This window comes from Oncorhynchus tshawytscha, unplaced genomic scaffold, assembly GCF_018296145.1.
Source record: "Oncorhynchus tshawytscha isolate Ot180627B unplaced genomic scaffold, Otsh_v2.0 Un_contig_7735_pilon_pilon, whole genome shotgun sequence".
NCBI lineage: Eukaryota > Metazoa > Chordata > Actinopteri > Salmoniformes > Salmonidae > Oncorhynchus > Oncorhynchus tshawytscha.
The window spans coordinates 25,001-50,497 of NW_024608140.1; the positions used below are offsets into that span (position 1 = coordinate 25,001).

General features: G+C 44.3%; 1 pseudogene; it reads left to right on the forward strand.

The window, feature by feature from the left end:
* Positions 1 to 21,901, forward strand: part of LOC121843299 — a 25,980-nt pseudogene extending 4,079 nt beyond the window's left edge.
* The last annotated feature ends 3,596 nt before the right edge of the window (positions 21,902 to 25,497 follow it).

Here is a 25,497-nt window from a genome sequence, read left to right on the forward strand (position 1 = left end):
TTGGTTGGTGAGCGGACCCCAGACCTCACAACCATAATATCTCTCTCTCTGTCTCTGTCTATCTCTCTGTCTGTCTCTCTCTATCTCTCTCTGTCTCTCTCTCTCTCTGTCTCACTCTATCTCTCTGTCTCTCTCTGTCGCTGTCTCTCTCTGTCTCTGTCTATCTCTCTCTCTGTCTCTGTCTGTCTCTGTCTCTCTCTCTCTCCGTCTATCTCTCTGACTCTCTCTGTCGCTGTCTGTCTCTCTCTGTCTCTGTCTATCTCTCTCTCTCTGTCCCTGTCTCTGTCTGTCTCTCTCTCTGTCTGTCTCTCTCTGTCTCTCTCTCTGTCTCTCACTCTGTCTCTGTCTCTCTCTCTGTCTATCTCTCTGTCTCTCTCTCTGTGTCTCTCTGTGTGTCAGGTTCAGGTTGTTTTCAGAGTTGTAGTTATGTCTCTCTCTCTGTGTGTGTTTAGATTCATGTTGAAGAGGACCAAGCCAGAGTTTACCAGCAGTAACTCTTCGGCCCGTCTATCAGAGGAGGTGTTAGCTGATAGAGATGACCTTGACTTCTTCATGCAGACCTCCACTGTAAGAACATGTTGGATTGTCTCTGTTTGACGCTAGATACAGTATTTACACATCACCTGAATGATATCTTCCCGTGCTGTAACACAGACGTTGATAGACAGCCATGTGTTGGTGCATTGTGTGTAAGAGCCAGTCAAAAGTAGCATGTTGTTACTATGTATATGCCTCTTCCAATGTACTCCACATTTAATTCCTGAAAAACAAGTGTCCTCATCCTCTCCAGTCCAACTACTACTGGTTGTATATTTGTGTTTGTATTAACCTTATATAACCCCTTATAACCTAATATAACCCTTTATAACCTAATATAACCCTTTATAATCTTTTATAACCCTTTATAACCCTTTATAACCCTATATAACCTAATATAACCCTTTATAACCCTATATAACCCTTTGTAACCCTATATAAACCTTTATAACCTAATATAACCCTTTATAACCCTTTATAACCCTATATAACCCCTTATAACCTAATATAAACCTTTATAACCTAATATAACCCTTTATAACCTAATATAACCCTTTATAACCCTTTATAACCCTGTGTAACCCTTTATAACCATTTATAACCCTTTATAACCCTTTATAACCCTATATAACCCTATATAACCTTATATGACCCTTTATAACCCTATATAACCCTATATAACCTTATATAACCCTTTATAACCTTATATAACCCTTTATAACCCTTTATAACCTAATATAACCCTTTATAACCTATTTATCACCCTATGTAACCCTTTATAACCTAATATCAAATCAAATGTATTTATATCTATATATTTTTATAACCTAATATAACCTAATATAACCCTTTATAACCTTATATAACCCTTTATAACCTAATATAACCCTTTATAACCCTTTATAACCTAATATAACCCTATATAACCTTATATGACCCTTTATAACACCTTATAACCCTTTATAACCTAATATAACCCTATATAACCTTATATGACCCTTTATAACCTTATATAACCCTTTATAACCTTATATAACCCTTTATAACCTAATATAACCCTATATAACCTTTTATAACCCTATATAACCCTTTATAACCCTTTATAACCCTATATAACCCTTTATAACCTAATATAACCATGTATAACCTTATATAACCCTTTATAACCTAATATAACCCTTTATAACCCTTTATAACCTTATATGACCCTTTATAACCTTATATGACCCTTTATAACCCTATATAACCCTTTATAACCCTTTATAACCTAATATAACCCTATATAACCCTTTAGAACCCTTTATAACCTAATATAACCCTTTATAACCTTATATAACCCTTTATAACCCTATGTAACCCGGCATAACCTAATATAACATTTTTTAACCTAATATAACCCTATATAATCTAATTTAACCCCACATAACCCTTTAATACCCTGTATATCCTAAGATAACCCTATATAGCCCTTTATAACCATATGTAACCTTATATAATCCCTTATAACCCTATATAGCCCTTTTTAAACCTTTATAACCATTTATAACCCTATATAACCCTATATATATCCTTTATATCCTAAGATAACCCTATATAACCCTTCATAACCCTATGTAACCTTATATAACCCTTTATAACCCTATATAACCCTACATAAGCCTTTATAAACCTTTATAACCCTATATAACCCTATGTAACCTTATATATCCCTTTATAACCCTATATAACCCTATATAGCCCTTTATAACCCTATATAACCCTATATAAGCCTTTATAAACCTTTATAACCCTATATAACCCTATGTAACCTTATATAACCCTTTATAACCCTATATAGCCCTTTATAACCCTATATAACCTTATATAACCATTTATAACCCTAAATAACCCTATAACCCTTTATAACCCTATATGTCCATGGTCTCTCCCCAGTACTACTACTCAGTGAGGATCTTCCCTGGTCAGGAGCCCAGCAGTGTGTGGGTTGGCTGGGTGACCTCTGACTTCCACCAGTACGACATGGCCTTCGACCTCCAAAGGTCCGCACCGTCACCGTAACCCTGGGAGACGAGAAGGGCAAAGTTCACGAGAGGTCAGATATCTGGGGGTTCCTGGGGTCAAGCTGAGGACACACGCACGCACGTCACACATACACACACACACACTGTCCTGTGTTCAGACTCAATCAGAACTGATACTCAAATATCCTGCTAGTTAGTCATGATCATACTCTGCTTCTTATGTGGTTGGAATATTTAGAATTTCACATCTCAAATGTTTCTTCTTTTATGGTTGTGGTTGTACTGTAAAACGATGATTGTGAAGTGTCTCTGTCTCTGTCTATAGTATCAAGGGTAGTAACTGCTGTCTCTGTCTATAGCATCAAGGGTAGTAACTACTGTCTCTGTCTCTGTCTATAGCATCAAGCATAGTAACTACTGTCGCTGTCTCTGTCTATAGTATCAAGCGTAGTAACTACTGTCTCTGTCTCTGTCTATAGCATCAAGGGTAGTAACTACTGTCTCTGTCTATAGTGTCAAGCGTAGTAACTACTGTCTCTGTCTCTGTCTATAGTATCAAGCGTAGTAACTACTGTCTCTGTCTATAGCATCAAGCGTAGTAACTACTGTCTCTGTCTCTGTCTATAGTATCAAGTGTAGTAACTACTGTCTCTGTCTATAGCATCAAGCGTAGTAAAAACTGTCTCTGTCTCTAGCATCAGCGTAGTAACTACTGTCTCTGTCTCTGTCTATAGTAGCGTAGTACCTACTGTCTCTGTCTCTGTCTATAGTATCAAGCGTAGTAACTACTGTCTCTGTCTCTAGCATCAAGCGTAGTAACTACTGTCTCTGTCTCTGTCTATAGCATCAAGCGTAGTAACTACTGTCTCTGTCTCTGTCTATAGCATCAAGCGGAGTAACTACTGTCTCTGTCTCTAGCATCAAGCGTAGTAACTACTGTCTCTGTCTCTGTCTATAGCATCAAGCGTAGTAACTACTGTCTCTGTCTATAGCATCAAGCGTAGTAACTACTGTCTCTGTCTATAGCATCAAGCGTAGTAACTACTGTCTCTGTCTATAGCATCAAGCGTAGTAACTGCTGTCTCTGTCTCTGTCTATAGCATCAAGCGTAGTAACTATCTGTCTCTGTCTATAGCATCAAGTGTAGTAACTACTGTCTCTGTCTATAGCATCAAGCGTAGTAACTACTGTCTCTGTCTCTGTCTATAGCATCAAGCGTAGTAACTACTGTCTCTGTCTATAGCATCAAGCGTAGTAACTGCTGTCTCTGTCTCTGTCTATAGCATCAAGCGTAGTAACTACTGTCTCTGTCTATAGCATCAAGTGTAGTAACTGCTGTCTCTGTCTATAGCATCAAGCGTAGTAACTACTGTATCTGTCTCTGTCTATAGCATCAAGTGTAGTAACTACTGTCTCTGTCTATAGCATCAAGCGTAGTAACTACTGTCTCTGTCTCTGTCTATAGCATCAAGCGTAGTAACTACTGTCTCTGTCTATAGCATCAAGTGTAGTAACTGATGTCTCTGTCTATAGCATCAAGTGTAGTAACTGACTGTCTCTGTCTATAGCATCAAGTGTAGTAACTACTGTCTCTGTCTATAGCATCAAGCGTAGTATACTGCTGTCTCTGTCTATGTCCTCTAGCATCAAGCTCTGTAGTATCTACTGTAACTCTGTCTCTGTCTATAGCATCAAGCGTAGTAACTACTGTCTCTGTCTATAGTATCAAGTGTAGTAACTACTGTCTCTGTCTATAGCATCAAGCGTAGTAACTACTGTCTCTGTCTATAGTGTCAAGCGTAGTACTACTGTCTCTGTCTCTGTCTATAGCATCAAGCGTAGTAACTACTGGCTCTGTCTATAGTATCAAGCGTAGTAACTACTGTCTCTGTCTATAGCATCAAGCGTAGTAACTACTGTCTCTGTCTCTGTCTATAGCATCAAGCGTAGTAACTGCTGTCTCTGTCTATAGTATCAAGCGTAGTAACTACTGTCTCTCTCTCAGTCTGTAGCATCAAGCGTAGTAACTGCTGTCTCTGTCTCTGTCTATAGTATCAAGTGTAGTAACTACTGTCTCTGTCTATAGCATCAAGTGTAGTATCTACTGTCTCTGTCTATAGCATCAAGCGTAGTAACTGCTGTTTCTGTCTATAGCATCAAGCGTAGTAACTACTGTCTCTGTCTATAGTATCAAGTGTGGTAACTGCTGTCTCTGTCTATAGTACCAAGCGTAGTAACTGCTGTCTCTGTCTATAGCATCAAGCGTAGTAACTACTGTCTCTGTCTATAGCATCAAGCGTAGTAACTAATGTCTCTTTCTATAGCATCAAGTGTAGTCACTACTGTCTCTGTCTATAGCATCAAGCGTAGTAACTGCTGTCTATGTCTATAGTATCAAGCGTAGTAACTACTGTCTCTGTCTCTGTCTATAGTATCAAGCGTAGTAACTACTGTCTCTGTCTCTGTCTATAGTATCAAGCGTAGTAACTGCTGTCTCTGTCTATAGCATCAAGCGTAGTAACTACTGTCTCTGTCTCTGTCTATAGCATCAAGCGTAGTAACTACTGTCTCTTTCTCTGTCTATAGCATCAAGCGTAGTAACTACTGTCTCTGTCTATAGTATCAATCGTAGTAACTGCTGTCTCTGTCTATAGTATCAAGCGTAGTAACTACTGTCTCTGTCTCTAGCATCAAGTGTAGTAACTACTGTCTCTGTCTATAGTATCAAGCGTAGTAACTGCTGTCTCTGTCTATAGCATCAAGCGTAGTAACTACTGTCTCTGTCTCTGTCTATAGTATCAAGCGTAGTAACTACTGTCTCTGTCTATAGTATCAAGCGTAGTAACTACTGTCTCTGTCTCTGTCTATAGCATCAAGCGTAGTAACTACTGTCTCTGTCTATAGCATCAAGTGTAGTAACTACTGTCTCTGTCTATAGTATCAAGCTTAGTAACTACTGTCTCTGTCTATAGCATCAAGCGTAGTAACTGCTGTCTCTGTCTATAGCATCAAGCGTAGTAACTACTGTCTCTGTCTCTGTCTATAGCATCAAGCGTAGTAACTACTGTCTCTGTCTCTGTCTATAGCATCAATCATAGTAACTACTGTCTCTGTCTCTGTCTATAGCATCAAGCGTAGTAACTACTGTCTCTCTCTGTCTATAGCATCAAGCGTAGTAACTACTGTCTCTGTCTCTGTCTATAGCATCAAGCGTAGTAACTACTGTCTCAGTCTATAACATCAAGCGTAGTAACTACTGTCTCTGTCTATAGCATCAAGCGTAGTAACTACTGTCTCTGTCTCTGTCTATAGCATCAAGCGTAGTAACTACTGTCTCTGTCTCTGTCTATAGCATCAAGCGTAGTAACTACTGTCTCTGTCTATAGCATCAAGCGTAGTAACTACTGTCTCTGTCTATAGCATCCAGCGTAGTAACTACTGTCGCTGTCTCTGTCTATAGCATCAAGCGTAGTAACTACTGTCTCTGTCTCTGTCTATAGTATCAAGCGTAGTAACTACTGTCTCTGTCTCTGTCTATAGTATCAAGCGTAGTAACTACTGTCTCTGTCTATAGCATCAAGCGTAGTAACTGCTGTCTCTGTCTATAGTATCAAGCGTAGTAACTACTGTCTCTGTCTCTGTCTATAGCATCAAGCGTAGTAACTACTGTCTCTGTCTATAGCATCAAGCGTAGTAACTACTGTCTCTGTCTCTGTCTATAGCATCAAGCGTAGTAACTGCTGTCTCTGTCTATAGTATCAATCGTAGTAACTACTGTCTCTGTCTATAGTATCAAGCGTAGTAACTACTGTCTCTGTCTCTTTCTATAGCATCACGCGTAGTAACTGCTGTCTCTGTCTATAGTATCAAGCGTAGTAACTGCTGTCTCTGTCTATAGCATCAAGCGTAGTAACTACTGTCTCTGTCTCTGTCTATAGTATCAAGCGTAGTAACTACTGTCTCTGTCTATAGTATCAAGCGTAGTAACTACTGTCTCTGTCTCTGTCTATAGCATCAAGCGTAGTAACTACTGTCTCTGTCTATAGCATCAAGTGTAGTAACTACTGTCTCTGTCTATAGTATCAAGCTTAGTAACTACTGTCTCTGTCTATAGCATCAAGCGTAGTAACTGCTGTCTCTGTCTATAACATCAAGCGTAGTAACTACTGTCTCTGTCTCTGTCTATAGCATCAAGCGTAGTAACTACTGTCTCTGTCTCTGTCTATAGCATCAATCATAGTAACTACTGTCTCTGTCTCTGTCTATAGCATCAAGCGTAGTAACTACTGTCTCTGTCTATAGCATCAAGCGTAGTAACTACTGTCTCTGTCTCTGTCTATAGCATCAAGCGTAGTAACTACTGTCTCAGTCTATAACATCAAGCGTAGTAACTACTGTCTCTGTCTATAGCATCAAGCGTAGTAACTACTGTCTATGTCTCTGTCTATAGCATCAAGCGTAGTAACTACTGTCTCTGTCTCTGTCTATAGCATCAAGCGTAGTAACTACTGTCTCTGTCTATAGCATCAAGCGTAGTAACTACTGTCTCTGTATCTGTCTATAGCATCCAGTGTAGTAACTACTGTCTCTGTCTCTGTCTATAGTATCAAGCGTAGTAAACTGTCTCTGTCTCTGTCTATAACATCAAGCGTAGTAACTACTGTCTCTGACTGTCTCTATAGCATCAAGCGTAGTAACTACTGTCTCTGTCTCTGTCTCTAGCATCAAGCGTAGTAACTACTGTCTCTGTCTATAGCATCAAGCGTAGTAACTACAGTCTCTGTCTATAGCATCAAGCGTAGTAACTACTGTCTCTGTCTATAGCATCCAGCGTAGTAACTACTGTCTCTGTCTATAGCATCCAGCGTAGTAACTACTGTCTCTGTCTCTGTCTATAGCATCAAGCGTAGTAACTACTGTCTCTGTCTCTGTCTATAGCATCAAGCGTAGTAACTACTGTCTCTGTCAATAGTATCAAGCGTAGTAACTACTGTCTCTGTCTATAGCATCCAGCGTAGTAACTACTGTCTCTGTATCTGTCTATAGCATCAAGCGTAGTAACTACTGTCTCTGTCTCTAGCATCAAGCGTAGTAACTGCTACATGGTGTGGGCTGGAGAGAGTACGAGTCCTGGTCAGGGTCGGAACAACAACGGTCTGGAGATTGGATGTCTGGTGGACACTGTTAACGGACTGCTAACCTTCACTGCCAATGGGAAGGAGCTCAGCACGTACTACCAGGTGGAGACACAGCGCTGTTACCACATGGTCATCAACCTCCTATTGCTACATTTACATGATATTCATTTAGCAGACGGTCTGATCCAGAGTCACTTACAGTCAGTGAGTCATTTAGCAGATGCTCTGATCCAGAGTCACTTACAGTCAGTGAGTCATTTAGCAGACGGTCTGATCCAGAGTCACTTACAGTCAGTGAGTCATTTAGCAGACGGTCTGACCCAGGGTCACTTACAGTCAGTGAGTCATTTAGCAGACGCTCTGTTCCAGAGTCACTTACAGTCAGTGAGTCATTTAGCAGACGCTCTGATCCAGAGTCACTTACAGTCAGTGAGTCATTTAGCAGACGGTCTGATCCAGAGTCACTTACAGTCAGTGAGTCATTTAGCAGACGGTCTGACACAGGGCCACTTACAGTCAGTGAGTCATTTAGCAGACGGTCTGATTCAGAGTCACTTACAGTCAGTGAGTCATTTAGCAGACACTCCTTGCTGACAATGTTGACCATGTACAGTCATAGCCAAAAGTTTTGAGAATGACACAAATATAATTTTCACAAAGTTTTCTGCTTCAGTGTCTTTAGATATTTTTGTCAGATGTTACTATGGAATACTGAAGTATAATTACAAGCATTTCATAAGTGTCAAAGGCTTTTATTGACAATTACATGAAGTTGATGCAAAGAGTCACTATTTGCAGGGTTGACCCTTCTTTTCAGGACCTCTGCAATCCACCCTGGCATGCTGTCAATTAACATCCTGACTGATGGCAGCCCATTCTTACATAATCAATGTTTGTAGTTTGTCAGAATTTGTGGGTTTTTGTTTGTCCACCTGCCTCTTGAGGATTGACCACAAGTTCTCAATGGGTTTAAGGTCTGGGGAGTTTCCTGACGATGGACCCATCATATAGATGTTTTGTTCCTCGAGCCACTTAGTTATCACTATTGCTTTATGGCAAGGTGCTCCATCATGCTGGAAAAGGCATTGTTCGTCACCAAACTGTTTCTGGATGGTTGGGAGAAGTTGGTCTTGGAGGATGTGTTGGTACCATTCTTTATTCATGGCTGTGTTCTTCGGCAAAATTGTGAGTGAGCCCACTCCCTTGGCTGAGAAGCAACCCCCACACATGAATGGTCTCAGGATGCCTTACTGTTGGCATGACACAGGGCTGATGGTAGCGCTCACCTTGTCTTCTCCGGACAAACTTTTTACCGGATGCCCCAAACAATCGGAAAGGAGATTCATAAGAGAAAATGACTTTACCCCAGTCCTCAACAGTCCAATCCCTGAACCTTTTACAGAATATCAGTCTGTCCCTGATGTTTTTCCTGGAGAGAAGAGGCTTCTTCTTTGTTGCCCTTCTTGACACCAGGCCATCCTCCAAATGTCTTCGCCTCACTGTGCGTGCAGATGCACTCACACCTGCCTGCTGCCATTCCTGCCCCGCTCCCGCAGCTGAATCAACTTTAGGAGACGGTCCTGGCGCTTGCTGGACTTTCTTGGGCGCCCTGAAGCCTTCTTCACAACAATTGAACCGCTCTCCTTTAAGTTCTTGGTGATCTGATAAATGGTTGATTTAGGTGCAATCTTACTGCCAGCAATATCCTTGCCTGTGAAGGCCTTTTTGTGCAAAGCAATGATGACGGCACGTGCTTCCTTGCAGGTACCCATGGTTGACAGAGGAAGAGCAATGATTCCAAGCACCCCCTCCTTTTGTAGCTTCCAGTCTGTTATTCGAACTCAATCAGCTTGACAGAGTGATCTCTAGCCTTGTCCTCGTCAGAACTCACACCTCTGTTAACGAGAGAATCACTGACATGATGTCAGCTGGTCCTTTTTGTGGCAGGGCTGAAATGCAGTGGAAATGTTTTTGGGGGATTCAGTTTATTTGCATGGCAAAGAGGGACTTTGCAATTCATCTGATCACTCTTCATAACATTCTGGAGTATATGCAAATTGCCATCATACAAACTTGTTGCGAAAAGTGCAAATCAATCCCAGAACAACAGAAAAAGGACCTTGTGAAGATGCTGGGGGAACAGGTACAAAAGTATCTATATCCACAGTAAAACGAGTCCTATATCGATATAACCTGAAAGGCTCATCAAGGATGAATCCACTGCTCCAAAAACCAGACTACGTTTTGCAACTGCACATGGGGACAAAGATCGTACTTTTTGGAGAAATGTACTCTGGTCTGATGAAACAGAAATATAACTGTTTGGCCATAATGACCATCGTTATGTTTGGAAGAAAAGGGGAGGCTTGCAAGCCGAAGAACACCATCCCAACTGTGAAGCACGGGGTGGGAGCATCATGTTGTGGGGGTGCTTTAATGCAAGAGGGACTGGTGCACTTCACAAAATAGATGGATCATGAGGTAGGAAAATTATGTTGATATATTGAAGCAACATCTCAAGACATCAGTCAGGAAGTTAAAGCTTTGCTGCAAATGCGTCTTCCAAATGGACAATGACCCCAAGCATACTTCCAAAGTTGTGGAAAAATGGCTCAAGGACAACAGAGTCACTGTATTGGAGTGGCCATCACAAAGCTCTGATCTCAATCCTATAGAATATTTGTGGGCAGAACTGAAAAAGCGTGTGTGAGCAAGGAGGCCTACAAACCTGACTCAGTTACACCTGCTCTGTCAGGAGGAATGGGCCAAAATTTCCCTATTGTGGGAAGCTTGTGGAAGGCTACCCGAAACATTTGACCAAAAGTTAACCAATTTAAGGGCAATGCTACCAAATACTAATTGAGTGTATGTATACTTCTGACCCACTGGGAATGTGATGAAAGAAATCAAATCTGAAATAAATTGTTCTCTCTACTATTATTCTGACATTGGGCCCTGGTCAAAAGTAGTGTTCTATATAGGGAATAGGGCTCTGGTCAACAGTAGTGTACTATATAGGGAATAGGGCTCTGGTCAACAGTAGTGTTCTATATAGGAATAGGGCCCTGGTCAAAAGTAGTGTTCTATATAGGGAATAGGGCTCTGGTCAACAGTAGTGTTCTATATAGGAATAGGGCTCTGGTCAACAGTAGTGTTCTATATAGGGAATAGGGCTCTGGTCAAAAGTAGTGTTCTATATAGGGAATAGGGCTCTGGTCAACAGTAGTGTTCTATATAGGGAATAGGGCTCTGGTCAACAGTAGTGTACTATATAGGGAATAGGGCTCTGATCAACAGTAGTGTTCTATATAGGGAATAGAGCTCTGGTCAACAGTAGTGGTCTATATAGGGAATAGGGCTCTGGTCAACAGTAGTGGTCTATATAGGGAATAGGGCTCTGGTCAACAGTAGTGTTCTATATAGGGAATAGGGCTCTGGTCTAAAGTAGTGTTCTATATAGGGAATAGGGCTCTGGTCTAAAGTAGTGTTCTATATAGGGAATGGGGTGTGATTTGTCCATATCCTGTGTTTTAATAGCTGTGTCTCTGTGTTCTCTCTCTGCAGGTGGAGCCCAGTACCAAGCTGTTCCCTGCTGTGTTCGCTCAGGCCACCAGCCCCAGCATCTTTCAGTTTGAACTAGGACGTATTAAGGTGAGCGGGAGGGAGGAACAGGACACACTATACAGCTCTGTACTGACAGGATGGAGAGCGGGCAGCCACAAATAGGGCTCAGATATGGGCTGCCTGGGAAAAGTCAACGTGGAGCTGTCTCTACTGGCTGTGGAAGGTTATGAGGTTTGTCTCTCTCTGCAGGCCTCTGAATGGCTTTCTTTGGTCGGTGCACCACTGATGAGACATCTGTGTACTTCACGTACCTGTCTCTGCATCAGATCAGGTTCTTCTTAAAACCACACACTAAGGATAGGTCACCCACAAAGCTCCTGTCTCTGTGGGACTCTACAGACTTCTGCAGTAGCTCCAGGACTCTGACCTCTACAGTAGCTCCAGGACTCTGACCTCTACAGTAGCTCTAGGACTCTGACCTCTACAGTAGCTCCAGGACTCTGATCTCTACAGTAGCTCCAGGACTCTGACCTCTACAGTAGCTCCAGGACTCTGATCTCTACAGTAGCTCCAGGACTCTGACCTCTACAGTAGCTCCAGGACTCTGACCTCTACAGTAGCTCCAGGACTCTGACCTCTACAGTAGCTCCAGGACTCTGACCTCTACAGTAGCTCCAGGACTCTGACCTCTACAGTAGCTCCAGGACTCTGACCTCTACAGTAGCTCCAGGACTGTAAAGCCTGTTGTATGTTTCAATCCAAGTATTTATTTATATGTTAGATTTTTTTTTAAATGTCACGCAAAAAAAAAATAGATTGGCACTTTTTGTAGGAGGTACAGTTATGTAAAGCCGTAGTTTGACCTTTGAAAGAGTGATGAAGTGAATTATGTCCCTAACCCACAATCCTCCATTACTTTCTCCATCAGAATATCATGCCCCTGTCAGCGGGACTGTTTAAGAGTGAGAGGAGGAACTCCTGTCCCCTCCCTCCCAGAACCTAACCCTAAACCTGTCTGTTTCTATGTTACTAGAACGTCATGCCCCTGTCAGCGGGACTGTTTAAGAGTGAGAGGAGGAACTCCAGTCCCCAGTGTCCTCCCAGGCTGCATGTCCAGTTCCTGACCCCGGTGCTGTGGAGCAGGGTGCCCAACCACTTCCTCAAGGTGGACGTATCCCGGGTCAACGACCGCCATGGCTGGCTGGTCACCTGCTCTGAACCGCTCCAGTTCATGTCCCTGCATATACCTGAGGAGAACAGGTGATGACCCTGCCCTGTCCCACTCGTCAGGAGTGAGGGAGGGCTTAAATATGGTACAACAATATCTGTCAAAAATTTAACGACCTATAGATTTTTAAATTTCTTATTAGAAATTAGTGCAGCGGTTAACGATAGCAGAAAAGGGGAACGATAGCAGAAAAGGGGAACGATAGCAGAGAAGGGGAACGATAGCAGAAAAGGGGAACGATAGCAGAGAAGGGGAACGATAGCAGAGAAGGGGAGCGATAGCAGAGAAGCTGAACGATAGCAGAGAAGGTGAACGATAGCAGAGAAGGGGAACGATAGCAGAGAAGGGGAACGATAGCAGAGAAGGGGAACGATAGCAGAAAAGGTGAACGATAGCAGAGAAGGGGAACGATAGCAGAGAAGGGGAACGATAGCAGAGAAGGGGAACGATAGCAGAGAAGGGGAACGATAGCAGAGAAGGGGAACGATAGCAGAGAAGGGGAACGATAGCAGAGAAGCTGAACGATAGCAGAGAAGGTGAACGATAGCAGAGAAGGGGAACGATAGCAGAGGAGGGGAACGATAGCAGAACGATAGCAGAAAAGGGGAACGATAGCAGAGAAGGGGAACGATAGCAGAGAAGGGGAACAATAGCAGAAATGGGGAACGATAGCAGAGAAGGTGAACGATAGCAGAGAAGGTGAACGATAGCAGAGAAGGTGAACGATAGCAGAGAAGGGGAACGATAGCAGAGAAGGGGAACGATAGCAGAGAAGGGGAACGATAGCAGAGAAGGGGAACGATAGCAGAGGAGGGGAACGATAGCAGAACGATAGCAGAAAAGGGGAACGATAGTAGAGAAGGGGAACGATAGCAGAGAAGGGGAGCGATAGCAGAAATGGGGAGCGATAGCAGAGAAGGTGAGCGATAGCAGAGAAGGTGAAAGATAGCAGAAAAGGGAAACGATAGCAGAAAAGGGGAACGATAGCAGAGAAGAGGAACGATAGCAGAAAAGGGGAACGATAGCAGAAAAGGGTAACGATAGCAAAGAAGGTGAACGATAGCAGAACGATAGCAGAAAAGGGGAATGATAGCAGAGAAGGTGAACGATAGCAGAAAAGGGAACGATAGCAGAGAAGGTGAACGATAGCAGAAAAGGGGAACGATAGCAGAGAAGGTGAACGATAGCAGAAAAGGGGAACGATAGCAGAAAAGGGGAACGATAGCAGGAAAGGGGAACGATAGCAGAAAAGGGGAACGATAGCAGAAAAGGGGAACGATAGCAGAGAAGGTGAACGATAGCAGAAAAGGAGAACGATAGCAGAAAAGGGGAACGATAGCAGAGAAGGTGAACGATAGCAGAAAAGGGGAACGATAGCAGAAAAGGGGAACGATAGCAGAAAAGGGGAACGATAGCAGAGAAGGTGAACGATAGCAGAAAAGGTGAACGATAGCAGAAAAGGAGAACGATAGCAGAAAAGGGGAACGATAGCAGAAAAGGTGAACAAAGGTGAACGATAGCAGAAAAGGGGAACGATAGCAGAAAAGGTGAACAAAGGTGAACGATAGCAGAAAAGGTGAACAAAGGTGAACGATAGCAGAACGTAATGTATGAAAAGCAATAAAATGTTGTTGCCCAGGAAGTTCCTCACTAAGCTGTATGTCAGTTTATTAACCTTCTGTGTCCCCCTCCTCCTTTTCATCCTCCTTCTCCTCTACCGACCCCCTCCTCCTCCCCCTCTTCCTCCTCCTCCTCTACCTCCCCCCGCCTCCCCCTCTCCCCCTCCTCCTCCTCTACCTCTTTCCTCCTCCCCTCCTCCTCCACCTCTACCTCTCCCCCTCCTCCTCTACCTCTCCCCCTCCCCCTCTTCCTCTACCTCTCCTCCTCCCCATCCTCCTCCTCTACCTCTCCTCCTCCCCATCCTCCTCCTCTACCTCTCGTCCTCTACCTCTCCTCCTCCTCTCCCCCTCCTCCTTCTCTACCTCTCCTCCTCCTCTACCTCTCCCCCTCCTCCACCTCCTCTACCTCTCCTCCTCCTCTTCTACCTCTCCTCCTCTACCCCTCCCCCTCCTCCACCTCCTCTACCTCTCCCCCTCCTCCTCCTCTACCGTCCCCCTCCCCTCCTCCACCTCCTCTACCTCTCCCCCTCCTCCTCCTCTACCTCTCCCCCTCCTCTACCTCTCCCCCTCCTCCTCCTCTACCCCTCCTCCTTCTCTACCTCCTTCTACTCTATCTCTCCCCTCCTCTTCCCCCTCCTCCTCTACTGCTCCCCTCTCCCCCTTCTCCTCCCCTCTCCCCCTTCTCCTCCCCCCTCTCCCCCTCCTCCTCCTCTACCTATCCTCCTCCTCTACCTCTCCCCCTCTTCCTCCTCCTCCTTCTCCTCTTCCTCCTCCACCTCCCCTTGTCATCCTCCTCCCCCTACTCTTCCTTCTCCTCCTCATCTTCCTCCTCCTTTTCCTCCTCTTCCTACTCCTCCCCCTTGTCATCTTCCTCCTCTTCCTCCCCCTTGTCATCTTTCTTCCCCTCCTCGTCCTCCCCCCCTCTCCTCCCTCTTCCTCCTCTCTCCTCCTCCTCCTCCTCCCCAGGTCAGTTGATATCCTGGAGTTGACTGAGCAGAAGGATCTGTTGAAGTTCCACTACCATACTCTGAGGTTGTACTCTGCTGTGTGCGCTCTGGGGAACAACCGTGTGGCCCACGCCCTCTGCTCCCACGCCGACGAGGCACAGCTGCTCTACGCCATAGAGAACAAGTACATGCCTGGTCTCCTCAGGACTGGATACTACGACCTGCTCATAGACATCCACTCAGGTAGCTAGCCCACAGGTTAGAGAGGTGGGCCAGGAACCGGAATGTTGCTAGTTTTTCAGTTTTTGCCTAAAATGACATACCCATATCTAACTGCCTGTAGCTCAGGACCTGAAGCACGGATATGCACATTCTTGGAACCGTTTGAAAGGAAACACTTTGAAGTTTTTGGAAATGTGAAATGAATGTAAGAGAATATAACACATTAGATCTGGTAAAATATAATACAAAGAAAAAAACAACCGTTGTTTTGTATTTTTTTTGTACCATCATCTCTGAAATGCAAGAGAAAGGCCATATTGTATTATTCTAGCCGAGGAGCAATTTAGATTGCCACTAGATGGCAGCAGTGTATGTGCAAAGTTTTAGCCTGATCCAATGAACCATTGCATTTCTATTTTGTATCAAGACTGCCCAAATGTGCCTAATTGGTTTACTAATACATTTTCAAGTTCATAACTGTACACTCTCTCCTGTAGCATGGCACCTTCACTAATAGCTACTGTAAATTGACAGTGCAGTTAGATTAACAATAATTGAATCTTTCTGCCATATCAGATATGTCTATGTCCTGGGAAATGTTCTTGTTACTTACAACCTCATGCTAATCACATTAGCCTACGTTAGTTCAACCTCATGCTAATCGCATTAGCCTACGTTAGTTCAACCTCATGCTAATCGCATTAGCCTACGTTAGTTCAACCTCATGCTAATCACATTAGCCTACGTTAGTTCAACCTCATGCTAATCACATTAGCCTACGTTAGTTCAACCTCATGCTAATCACATTAGCCTACGTTAGTTCAACCTCATGCTAATAGCTTAGCCTACGTTAGTTCAACCTCATGCTAATCGCATTAGCCTACGTTAGTTCAACCTCATGCTAATCGCATTAGCCTACATTAGCTCAACCTCATGCTAATCGCATTAGCCTACGTTAGCTCAACCTCATGCTAATTGCATTAGCCTACATTAGTTCAACCTCATGCTAATCACATTAGCCTACGTTAGCTCAACCGTCCGGTGGGTGGGACACCGATCTGTAGAGATCCTTTTAAGTCCCGGTTGATGAAAAAAATGGAGACTGAACTGGCTACAGGTGGGCTGCTGGTGTCAGATCTACCATTGTGCCCTTGAGCAAGGCACTTAACCACCACAACATGCTCTACATCCAGGGGTTCTTCTCATAGTGTGGGGTAAAAAAAGGCAGAGGATTTATTCCTGTTCTAACCAAATGGACAATAAAGCGATTTCTTCTATCCTCAGTACCTATGCAACGGCGCGTCTCATGATGAACAATGAATACATCGTCCCCATGACGGACGAGACCAAGTCCATCACTCTGTTCCCCGACGAGACCAAGAAGCACGGCCTGCCAGGGATCGGCCTGAGCACCTCTCTCCGCCCCAGAATGCACTTCTCCTCCCCCTCCTTCATCTGCAGCGGAGCCGACTGCTTCCAGTTCAGCCCCGAGTTCCCCCTGGACGTCCTGAAGACCAAGACCATAGAGATGCTGACGGAGGCGGTGAGCGAGGGGAGTCTACACGTCAGAGATCCTATAGGGGGCAGCACCGAGTTCCTGTTCGTTCCTCTCATTAAGTTGTTCTATACCTTACTGATCATGGGAGTGTTCCATAACGGAGACCTGAAGAACATTCTACAGCTGATAGAACCCAGCGTGTTCTCAGAGGGAAGGGACACGCCCACGGACACGCCCACGGACACGCCCGAGAGTGATGTCACTAAGGGAGGAAGAGGAGGGGAGGGGCCTGGAGGAGAGGAGAGGACAGGGAAGGTGCCTAAAGGACTGCTCCAGATGAAACTCCCAGAGCCTGTCAAACTGCAGGTACGCAAGGCACACTGGACATGATATTTGCAAATCAAATGGTATTTGTCACATGCTGACTGAAATGCTGACTTACAAGCCCTTAACCAACAATGCAGTTTTAATAAAAATTAATGTTAAGTAAAAAATAATTAAAGAGCAGCAGTAAAATAACAGTAGTGAGGCTTTGTACAGGGGGCACCGGTTAGTCAAGGTAATTGAGGTAATATGTACATGTAGGTAGAGGTAAAGTGACTATGCATAGATAATAACAGAGAGTAGCAGCAGGGTAACGGGGCTGGGGGAACACTGCCAATAGTCTGAGTAGACATTTGATTAGATGTTCAGGAGTCTTCTGGCTTGGGGTAGAAGATGTGTCGAAGCCTCTTGGATCTAGACTTGGCGCTCTGGTACTGCTTGCCGTGCTGTAGCAGAGAGAACAGTCTATGACTAGAGTGGCTGGAGTCTTTGACAATTTTTAGGGCTTTCTGCCTGGCACCGCCTGGTATAGAGGTCCTGGATGACAGGAAGCTTGGCCCTAGTGATGTACTGGGCCGTACGCACTACCCTCTGTAGTACTCTGCTGCCTGCCTGCTGAGTACTCGTTGTTAACCGGACTGTGTCTCTCTAGATGTGCTGCCTGCTGAGTACTCGTTGTTAACCAGACTGTGTCTCTAGATGTGCTGCCTGCTGAGTACTCGTTGTTAACAGGACTGTGTCTCTCTAGATGTGCTGCCTGCTGAGTACTCGTTGTTAACCGGACTGTGTCTCTAGATGTGCTGCCTGCTGAGTACTCGTTGTTAACCGGACTGTGTCTCTCTAGATGTGCTGCCTGCTGAGTACTCGTTGTTAACCGGACTGTGTCTCTCTAGATGTGCTGCCTGCTGAGTACTCGTTGTTAACCGGACTGTGTCTCTCTAGATGTGCTGCCTGCTGAGTACTCGTTGTTAACCGGACTGTGTCTCTCTAGATGTGCTGCCTGCTGAGTACTCGTTGTTAACCGGACTGTGTCTCTCTAGATGTGCCACCTGCTCCAGTACCTGTGTGACTGTCAGGTGCGCCACCGTATCGAGGCGGTGGTGGGCTTCAGCGATGACTTCGTGGCTCATCTCCAGGACAACCAGCGGTTCCGTTATAACGAGGTCATGCAGGCGCTCAACATGTCGGCTGCCCTGACTGCCAGGAAGACCAAAGAGTTCAGATCTCCTCCTCAGGAACAGGTAGATCAATCATTCAGTCAGTCAATCAGTCAATCAATCAGTCAATCAGTCAGTCAATCAGTCAATCAGTCAGTCAGTCAATCAATCAGTCAGTCAGCCAGTCAGTCAATCAGTCAATCAGTCAATCAATCAGTCAGTCAGTCAGTCAATCAGTCAGTCATTCAGTCAGTCAATCAGTCAATCAATCAGTCAATCAGTCAGTCAATCAGTCAATCAGTCAGTCAGTCAATCAATCAGTCAGTCAGTCAGTCAGTCAATCAGTCAGTCAATCAGTCAGTCAGTCAGTCAATCAGCCAGTCAGTCAGTCAGTCAGTCAGTCAGTCAATCAGCCAGTCAGCCAGTCAATCAATCAGTCAGTCAGTCAGTCAGTCAGTCAGTCAATCAGTCAGTCAGTCAGTCAATCAGCCAGTCAGTCAGTCAGTCAGTCAATCAGCCAGTCAGTCAGTCAATCAGCCAGTCAGTCAGCCAGTCAGTCAGTCAGTCAGTCAGCCAGCCAGTCAGTGAATATCTTCATACTATCTTACATCTTTATCTGGTTGTCCAGATGTTTCGTCTGTAGGTCTACAGATGATCATACTATGAACAAACTATCTGTTGACAAGTACAGCCTGCTACGGTTACGGTTAAGATTAGATTAGGATTAGAATTCGGATTAGGATTAGGGTTAGTATAAGGGTTAGGATTAGGTTTAAGTTTAGGGTTAGGGTAAGGGTTAAGGTTAGGGTTTGAATAAGGGTTAAGTTTAGGGTTTGAATAAGGGTTAAGTTTAGGGTTTGAATAAGGGTTAAGGTTAGGTTTGGATAGGGTTAGGTTAGGATAAGGGTTAAGGTTAGGGTTTGGATAAGGGTTAGGGTTTTGACAAGGGTTAAGGTTTGTTAAGGTTTTGGTTTTGATAAAATTAGGGTTAGGATAAGGGTTAAGGTTAGGGTTTGATAAGGTTAGGGTTTTGACAAGGGTTAAGGTTAGGGTTTGGATAGGGTTAGGGTTAGGATAAGGGTTAAGGTTAGGGTTAGGGTTTGGATAAGGTTAGGTTAGGATAAGGGTTACGGTTAGGGTTTGGATAAGGGTTAGGGTTTTGACAAGGGTTAAGGTTAGGGTTTGGATAGGGTTAGGATTAGGATAAGGGTTAGGTAAGGATAAGGGTTAAGGTTAGGTTTGGTTATGGGTTAGGATAAGGGTTAAGGTTAAGGGTTAGGGTTAGGATAGGGTTAGGGTTTGGTTAAGGGTTAGGGTTAGGATAAGGGTTAAGGTTAGGGTTTGGTTAAGGGTTAGGGTTAGGATAAGTGTTGAGGTTAGGGTTAGGTAAGGGTTAAGGTTAGGGTTTGAATAAGGGTTAAGTTTAGGGTTTGAATAAGGGTTAAGTTTAGGGTTTGAATAAGGGTTAAGTTTAAGGTTTGGATAAGGGTTAGGTTAGGATAAGGGTTAAGGTTAGGGTTTGGATAAGGGTTAGGGTTTTGACAAGGGTTAAGGTTTTGGTTTTGATAAGGGTTAAGGTTTTGGTTTTGATAAAATTAGGTTAGGATAAGGGTTAAGGTTAGGGTTTGGATAAGGTTAGGGTTTTGACAAGGGTTAAGGTTAGGGTTTGGATAGGGTTAGGTTAGGATAAGGGTTAAGGTTAGGGTTTGGATAAGGGTTAGGGTTTTGACAAGGGTTAAGGTTAGGGTTAGGATAAGGGTTAAGGTTAGGGTTTGGATAAGGTTAGGGTTAGGATAAGGGTTAAGGTTAGGGTTTGGATAAGGGTTAGGGTTTTGACAAGGGTTAAGGTTAGGGTTTGGATAGGGTTAGGATTAGGATAAGGGTTAAGGTTAGGGCAAGGATAAGGGTTAAGGTTAGGGTTTGGTTATGGGTTAGGATAAGGGTTAAGGTTAAGGGTTAGGGTTAGGATAGGGTTAGGGTTTGGTTAAGGGTTAGGGTTAGGATAAGGGTTAAGGTTAGGATAGGGTTAGGGTTTGGTTAAGGGTTAGGTTAGGATAAGTGTTAAGGTTAGGGTTAGGGTAAGGGTTAAGGTTAGGGTTTGAATAAGGGTTAAGTTTAGGGTTTGAATAAGGGTTAAGTTTAGGGTTTGAATAAGTGTTAAGTTTAAGGTTTGGATAAGGGTTAGGTTAGGATAAGGGTTAAGGTTAGGGTTTGGATAAGGGTTAGGGTTTTGACAAGGGTTAAGGTTTTGGTTTGATAAAATTAGGGTTAGGATAAGGGTTAAGGTTAGGGTTTGGATAAGGTTAGGGTTTTGACAAGGGTTAAGGTTAGGGTTTGGATAGGGTTAGGGTTAAGGTTAGGGTTTGGATAAGGGTTAGGGTTTTGACAAGGGTTAAGGTTAGGGTTAGGATAAGGGTTAAGGTTAGGGTTTGGATAAGGTTAGGGTTAGGATAAGGGTTAAGGTTAGGGTTTGGATAAGGGTTAGGGTTTTGACAAGGGTTAAGGTTAGGGTTTGGATAGGGTTAGGGTTAGGATAAGGGTTAAGGTTAGGGTTTGGATAGGGTTAGGATTAGGATAAGGGTTAAGGTTAGGGTAAGGATAAGGGTTAAGGTTAGGGTTTGGTTATGGGTTAGGATAAGGGTTAAGGTTAAGGGTTAGGGTTAGGATAGGGTTAGGGTTTGGTTAAGGGTTAGGGTTAGGATAAGGGTTAAGGTTAGGATAGGGTTAGGGTTTGGTTAAGGGTTAGGGTTAGGATAAGTGTTAAGTTTAGGGTTAGGATAAGGGTTAGGATAAGGGTTAAGGTTAGGATAAGGGTTAAGGTTAAGGTTAGGATAAGGGTTAAGGTTAAGGTTAGGGTTAGCGTTTGGTTAAGGGTTAGGTTAGGATAGGGTTAGGGTTAGGGTTAGGATAAGGGTTAAGGTTAGGATAAGGGTTAGGGTTAGGATAAGAGTTTAGGTTAGGATATGGTTAGGGTTTGGTTAAGGGTTAGGATAAGGGTTAAGGTTTGGATAAGGTTAGGGTTAGGATAGGGTTTGGTTAAGGGTTAGGGTTAGGATAAGGGTAAAGGTTAGGATAAGGGTTAAGGTTAGGGTTAGTAGTTAGTTGAATTGTTACTGATAGTCTGTAGAGTTAGGGTTAGTAGTTAGTAGTTAGTTGAATTGTTACTGATAGTCTGTAGAGTTAGGGTTAGTAGTTAGTAGTTAGTTGAATTGTTACTGATAGTCTGTAGAGTTAGGGTTAGTAGTTAGTAGTTAGTTGAATTGTTACTGATAGTCTGTAGAGTTAGGGTTAGTAGTTAGTAGTTAGTTGAATTGTTACTGATAGTCTGTAGAGTTAGGGTTAGTAGTTAGTAGTTAGTTGAATTGTTACTGATAGTCTGTAGAGTATCTACAGATGGACTTTCCAGATAAACCATGACCCAAGTATCTTCTGTTTTGTTAAATGAAGCTCTTTCACCAGTTTGTTAAATGAATACTTAACCAATCAGGGCCGTGAGTTTGTTGAGCAGGTTGGTACCTTTCAGTGATGTTCTCCTCTCAGATCAACATGCTGCTGAGCTTTAAGGACGAGAAGGTGGACTGTCCCTGTCCAGAACACATCAGAGAACAGCTTGTAGACTTCCATGAGGACCTGATGACACACTGTGGTATGTCTTTAACACAAGTTTAACACTGTAGCACTGGGACACCTCCGATTTACTTTCTTTACCGTAACCAGGCCAGCCAAGAACAGCTCGGCTCGGCTCGGTTTGGCTCAGTTGTAAAGCCTCATTGAAGTCATTACCCAGGCCAGCCAAGAACAGCTCGGCTCGGCTCGGTTTGGCTCAGTTGTAAAGCCTCATTGAAGTCATTACCCAGGCCAGCCAAGTACAGCTCGGATCGGCTCGGTTTGGCTCAGTTGTAAAGCCTCATTGAAGTCATTACCCAGGCCAGCCAAGTACAGCTTGGATCGGCTCGGTTTGGCTCAGTTGTAAAGCCTCATTGAAGTCATTACCCAGGCCAGCCAAGTACAGCTCGGATCGGCTCGGTTTGGCTCAGTTGTAAAGCCTCATTGAAGTCATTACCCAGGCCAGCCAAGTACAGCTCAGCTCGGTTTGGCTCAGTTGTGAGCTTCATTGAAGTCATTACCCAGGCCAGCCAAGAATAGCTCGGCTTGGCTTGGTTTGGCTCAGTTGTAAAGCCTCATTGAAGTCATTACCCAGGTCGGCCAAGTACAGCTCAGCTCGGTTTGGCTCAGTTGTGAGCTTCATTGAAGTCATTACCCAGGCCAGCCAAGAATAGCTCGGCTTGGCTTGGTTTGGCTCAGTTGTGAGCTTTATTGAAGTCATTACCCAGGCCAGCCAAGAATAGCTCGGCTTGGCTTGGTTTGGCTCAGTTGTAAAGCCTCATTGAAGTCATTACCCAGGCCAGCCAAGAATAGCTCGGCTTGGCTTGGTTTGGCTCAGTTGTGAGCTTCATTGAAGTCATTACCCAGGCCAGCCAAGAATAGCTCGGCTTGGCTTGGTTTGGCTCAGTTTTGAGCTTCATTGAAGTCATTACCCAGGCCAGCCAAGAATAGCTCGGCTTGGTTTGGTTTGGCTCAGTTGTGAGCTTCATTGAAGTCAATATGGTGACCTTGAATTCATATCTTAACAGTATTAAACCCAGTAGTTAGTTGACCTTGAATTCATATCTTAACGGTATTAAACCCAGTAGTGAGTTGACCTTGAATTCATATCTTAACGGTATTAAACCCAGTAGTGAGTCGACCTTGAATTCATATCTTAACGGTATTAAACTGGTAACATGGCTGAATACAAACAGTGCAGCTATTCCCTCCGCAAGGCTATCAAACAAGCTAAGCGCCAGTACAGAGACAAAGTAGAATCTCAATTCAACGGCTCAGACACAAGAGGTATGTGGCAGGGTCTACAGTCAATCACGGACTACAGGAAGAAACCCAGCCCAGTCACGGACCAGGATGTCTTGCTCCCAGGCAGACTAAATAACTTTTTGCCCGCTTTGAGGACAATACAGTGCCACTGACACGGCCTGCAACGGAAACATGCGGTCTCTCCTTCACTGCAGCCGAAGTGAGTAAGACATTTAAACGTGTTAACCCTCGCAAGGCTGCAGGCCCAGACGGCATCCCCAGCCGCGCCCTCAGAGCATGCGCAGACCAGCTGGCCGGTGTGTTTACGGACATATTCAATCAATCCCTATACCAGTCTGCTGTTCCCACATGCTTCAAGAGGGCCACCATTGTTCCTGTTCCCAAGAAAGCTAAGGTAACTGAGCTAAACGACTACCGCCCGTAGCACTCACATCCGTCATCATGAAGTGCTTTGAGAGACTAGTCAAGGACCATATCACCTCCCCCCTACCTGACACCCTTGACCCACTCCAATTTGCTTACCGCCCAAATAGGTCCACAGACGATGCAATCTCAACCACACTGCACACTGCCCTAACCCATCTGGACAAGAGGAATACCTATGTGAGAATGCTGTTCATCGACTACAGCTCGGCCTTCAACACCATAGTACCCTCCAAGCTCGTCATCAAGCTCGAGACCCTGGGTCTCGACCCCGCCCTGTGCAACTGGGTACTGGACTTCCTGACAGGCCGCCCCAGGTGGTGAGGGTAGGCAACAACATCTCCTCCCCGCTGATCCTCAACACTGGGGCCCCACAAGGGTGCGTTCTGAGCCCTCTCCTGTACTCCCTGTTCACCCACGACTGCGTGGCCATGCACGCCTCCAACTCAATCATCAAGTTTGCGGACGACACAACAGTGGTAGGCTTGATTACCAACAACGACGAGACGGCCTACAGGGAGGAGGTGAGGGCCCTCGGAGTGTGGTGTCAGGAAAATAACCTCACACTCAACGTCAACAAAACTAAGGAGATGATTGTGGACTTCAGGAAACAGCAGAGGGAACACCCCCCCATCCACATCGATGGAACAGTAGTGGAGAGGGTAGCAAGTTTTAAGTTCCTCGGCATACACATCACAGACAAACTGAATTGGTCCACTCACACAGACAGCATCGTGAGGAAGGCGCAGCAGCGCCTCTTCAACCTCAGGAGGCTGAAGAAATTCGGCTTTTCACCAAAAGCACTCACAAACTTCTACAGATGCACAATCGAGAGCATCCTGGCGGGCTGTATCACCGCCTGGTATGGCAACTGCACCGCCCTCAACCGTAAGGCTCTCCAGAGGGTAGTGAGGTCTGCACAACGCATCACCGGGGGCAAACTACCTGCCCTCCAGGACACCTACACCACCTGATGCTACAGGAAGGCCATAAAGATCATCAAGGACATCAACCACCCGAGCCACTGCCTGTTCACCCCGCTGCCATCCAGAAGGCGAGGTCAGTACAGGTGCATCAAAGCTGGGACCGAGAGACTGAAAAACAGCTTCTATCTCAAGGCCATCAGACTGTTAAACAGCCACCACTAACATTGAGTGGCTACTGCCAACACACTGTCAATGACACTGACTCTACTCCAGCCACTTTAATCATGGGAATCGATGGGAAATGATGTAAATATATCACTAGCCACTTTAAACAATGCTACCTTATATAATGTTACTTACCCTACATTGTTCATCTCATATGCATACGTTGATACTGTACTCTATATCATCGACTGCATCCTTATGTAATACATGTATCACTAGCCACTTTAACTATGCCACTTGGTTTACATACTTATCTCATATGTATATACTGTACTCGATATCATCTACTGTATCTTGCCTATGCTGCTCTGTACCATCACTCATTCATATATCCTTATGTACATATTCTTTATCCCCTTACACTGTGTATGACAGTAGTTTTTTTTGGAATTGTTAGTTAGATTACTTGCTCGTTATTACTGCATTGTCGGAACTAGAAGCACAAGCATTTCGCTACACTCGCATTAACATCTGCTAACCATGTGTATGTGACAAATAAAATTTGATTTGATTTGATTTGATTTGATTTTAAACCCAGTAGTGAGTTGATCTTGAATTCATATCTTAACGGTATTAAACCCAGTAGTGAGTTGATCTTGAATTCATATCTTAACGGTATTAAACCCAGTAGTGAGTTGATCTTGAATTCATATCTTAACGGTATTAAACCCAGTAGTGAGTCGACCTTGAATTCATATCTTAACGGTATTAAACCCAGTAGTTAGTTGACCTTGAATTCATATCTTAACAGTATTAAACCCAGTAGTTAGTTGACTTTGAATTCATATCTTAACGG